Source organism: Microtus ochrogaster, unplaced genomic scaffold (genome assembly GCF_000317375.1).
Source record: "Microtus ochrogaster isolate Prairie Vole_2 unplaced genomic scaffold, MicOch1.0 UNK46, whole genome shotgun sequence".
Classification (NCBI taxonomy): Eukaryota; Metazoa; Chordata; class Mammalia; order Rodentia; family Cricetidae; genus Microtus; species Microtus ochrogaster.
This window is the reverse complement of record NW_004949144.1, coordinates 829,556-833,902: the sequence shown is the minus strand read 5'-3', so window position 1 is coordinate 833,902 and position 4,347 is coordinate 829,556. Positions and strand designations below refer to the sequence as shown.

General features: G+C 33.5%; 1 non-coding gene across 1 annotated transcript; it reads right to left on the bottom strand.

Moving 5' to 3' along the window:
- Positions 1–3,593: 3,593 nt before the first annotated feature.
- LOC113455460 lies at positions 3,594–3,697 on the bottom strand. The gene has a single exon (XR_003376567.1). It is a non-coding gene; the product is annotated as a U6 spliceosomal RNA (small nuclear RNA).
- Between the last annotated feature and the right edge of the window lie 650 nt (positions 3,698–4,347).

The following is a 4,347-nucleotide window of genomic DNA, read 5'->3' as shown; positions in this document are numbered from 1 at the left end:
ATTTGTCAATGAAAACATCAAATCCAAAAATTCTTAGCACAGAACATCCAGGAAATGTGGACACCATGAAATAACCATCCTAATAATAATATGAACAGAATAATAACTCCAGTTGAAAGACACAGAAAATATTTTCAACAAAATCATATATGAAAAATTTTAAAACCTAAAGAAGGACATGCCTATGAAGGTACAAGAAGCTTACATAACACTAAATAGACTGAAAAACCCTGGCCAAACAATATTCAAAACCTCAAACACATAGAATAAGAAAGAATGCAAAGAGCTGCAAAGAAAAGAAATAACACATAAAGGCAAACCTATCAAAATTACACCTGACTTCTCAATGGAAACCATGAAAGCCATAAGGCCCTAGACAGATGCTCATAAGACACTAAGAGACCAAGGATGCATGTCCAGACTACTATACCCAGAAAAGCTCTCAATCACCATAGATGGAGAAAACAAGATATTCCATGAAAAAACCAGATTGAAACAATACCTATACACAAATCCAGTCCTAAAGAAAGTAAAGCTGAAAACATAAAGAAAACTCAAACTTAAGGAAGATAACTGCACCTACAAAAACACAGCCAAAAGGTATCCTCATACCAGAAATCTTCGAAGAATGGAAATACATAAACACTAACACACCATCACCAAAACCAAATATGAAGGGTTGTAAAAGTAAGTAAAGTGTTAGGAAAGGATTTTTATTTTTTTTATTTTTTGGATGAGTTTTTCTTTATATTACTTTATTTTTTAAAAATTTTTAGTTTTAAGCTATTTTTATAACCATCAATAATCTTTTTCTTTTTCCTTAATCCTATGTAAATTGTAAACATATTATAATGTCCTTAGAGACTTTTTCACCTAGATCTGTAACCATTTTTGTCTGTATGAGCAATACTTAAACCACTATGCTGCTTAGCTCATGACATCATTGCAGTTGGCTTCACACCCCAGGGCCAAGAAACCATAGAAATTCAGAGTGTCATGTGCCTACACAATAAATGTGTTGAGTCGGATCTTGCCAAATTCTTTTCCACTCTTCAGCCTCAGAGCCAACTTCTAGCAAATATTCATCAGTGTGATGGAGTCTGCCTGAATTTTATCCATACCACATCACTGCTCTTCCAATTGGAAAAGTTGGGAAAAAACAAAAGGAACTGATTCCTGGGAACTGTTCATTATGAAAAAAAAACTCTTTAGTTGAATTCACAAAGAAGTAACTTCAGACAGCAAACAAGTTGATTTTATCAAGTTAAGATCCTGTGAAGGACTGATTCGCAAAGAGGAAAACCTGTTTTTGAAGGCTTCTTGTAGAAGTTCCCACTTGTAAAAGCCAGTATTGAATAGGGTGTGAATAATTTCATACATTTCAAATTGAGTAAATTCCCTTTGAAAGAGAAACAGACAATAGTGAAATGATAACAATGTTCCATAGCCACAGACCTAATTATACTTAGACTCCTTTGCAGTAGAGACTATTGTCTTTACCTGAGAGATCTCCAGATAAATAGGAACTCCCCAATGTGACCAAGTTACTTCAGTGTACCCCAGTAGTGTGACAGCCTAGCTCAGTCTTACATCACAAAGGCATTTTGGCGAATACTGCTGCATGGTGCCTTTGTTATTATGAGCCAATGCCTAGAACAAGTCTTTTTTTTTTTTTTTTTGAGAAAAAAAATCTAATTCTCCCATATTCCCAAAATTATCTGCCCTTGTTTGAAGAATTGTATATTCAAAACTATCCTGTTCGGAATCAGGATTTTCATTCTTTTACAGAGCCAGCAAGCTGGGAATCAGTGGTCAGTTTGCCTACTGTGGCTAAGACTCTGTCCTATGATTTAAACTCCTCTGCTCTCCTGCAAGCTTCTGCTACTATGGCCTATAAAGCAGTGCTAATAGCATTACACTGCTTTCCTAACCCAAAGCACCAAAATCCAAATACCACCAAACAAAAATGACATGATTTATTACAGCAGTACTCCAGTCCCTGCTGCCAAATGGCTTAGTTAGGGTTTCTATTACTGTGAAGAGACATGATAATCATGACAACTCTTTTCATGTAAAGCATTTAATTAAATATCAGCTTACAGTTTAAGAAAATGTTGTTTAATCATGTGTGAGTTAGGGAAATATAGGGCAATAGTAGGTTTCCCAGTAATTGTTAGATTCCTAAGAACCTAGTTAGCCACATCACATAATTAACACATGTATTTGTTTGCAATTTTCTGGGGAGTCCTAGACAAGAAAAAAGTTGTAGGCCTCAAAATATTTTGATAACTTCAAGTATTTTATTCTTTAAAGTTTTATATTATGAAATTATATTATACTATTTTATGGAATCTATGTAGGCTTTAATAAAATACCCACTATACTTTGGAAGACAGTCTTTTGTGAAAATGAATGGAGATAGAGTGCAGTGTATTACAAGAAAATAATGTGAAAAAATAGATTAATAATCTATAAAAATGAAATTAATTATTTTGGAAATACTAAGAATGTCTATTTTAAACTTTTCTTCACAATTATTCTGTATTTTCTGTTTCTCTAAAAAGAAGAGTAACAATTGAAGTTTTATGATATACATACAATATGCATGTTTAAGTACATATATATTATGTTTATACAAATAGTTTTGTCTTAGAAGATAGTTTTGGGTATGATTGAAATTTTTCAATTGTCAGATGGTTTGTGGATATATGAAGATAGAAAGTTAGAAGCATCTATGGTATAGGTTCCTGGGTGAACATAAATTGTGTCTAAGGTTGTCAAATTCCAGATTAACCTATACCCATAAAAAAGACAAGATTCAGAAATGGCATGCTAAAAATTTTATTGTTATTAAAAATAGATTATGGCCACATTATTCCAGTTGCCCAATTCACCAAAGCCAGTATTTTCTTATTCATTATCTGAAAGAAACAAACACAAAGAGAAGTTATAGAAAAATCACAACAAAATGAAATTTCTCATCTCTTTCCAACAACTTAAATGATGTATATAGAAGTCTATGTTTTTTTTCTCTTTCTCTGCTCTTTGTCCCTTCCTTTTCTTGTTCTTTTAATTCATTTTTGGTAACCATTTAGCACATAATGCACTCTGAAGGAAATGAACCAAATATATTTTATTGGTTTTATGGCTTTAGAGAGAATGCATTTGATGTTAAAATGGTGAATAAGGCATGCGCATATAATCACAGCACTTGGGAAGTAGAGGGAAGATGATTAGGAATTCAAGGGTATACTTGGCCACAGAGCAAGTTTGAAGTAAGCCTGGTCTATATGAACCTTATCTCAGGAACTCATTTAAACTATAAGACATATTTATAAAGGTGGGTTACTAAGGCAAATTTTATAAGTGAAATACAGAAACCAGCTTGAACATCCATTGACAGGATATTAAAACTAACCAAAGACAGCAAGAGCCACAGAATGTTATGGCTCACCACTGCCAAAACAAAACCACTAAAGATATGAACACAAACATACTGTCTCTATGAACTATTGTGGATGTTTTTTTTAAAAATTAATATAAGGGTACTATGAAGATAAGAAAATATTTTTGTGTGTATTTCTTTTTCTTTTTTAAATACGGAATCCTTCACAAATTTGCGTGTAATACTTGCGCAGAGGCCATGCTAATATCTTCTATATTATTCCAGTTTTTAGTATATGTGCTGCTGAAGCAAAGATCTGCTTGTATTTCTAATAAACTGTTGAAAAAAAATAGTGGAAGCCATTAATAATGGGCAAGGTGGGGAGGAATGATGCCTTTACTTTTAAAAGTTAACTTGATGCCTTGATTTCTCATTTATTTATTTTTTCTTATTCTGGGCTTAGTAGGTGAGGTTTCTGGAATGAGCAATGAGGCAGTAGAATTTAGGAATTACATTGCACTTCTTGCACAAACAATATAAATCACATTGTCAATCACGTATAGGCATTGTTCCTCACAATCACAATAAATTGAGCAGTATCCAAAACATTAATCATCTTCCTATACCACCACAGATTATCCAAATAATGATAGTAGTATAAAAATTGTAGACTATCCTAATAATAGTAATAGTAATAAGAACTCAAACTATGTAATATAAATATATTTAAAGTTGAGTTAGCACAGCTTGTGCTTGCAAAACTATAAGAATTAAGATCTTTCATTAACAGTGATTTCAAATCCTACCTGATGATGTATCTTTGATTACTGAGGACCCTGGCCCTGGGAAGGTCCCTGAGGTCTGCCTCCCTGTTGGGGTGGGCCTTGCTGGTTTCCAGGCTGAGGGCCTTGGTTCTGCTGTTGGCCTCCTTGTTGGGGTGGGCCTTGTTGGGCTGGACCTTG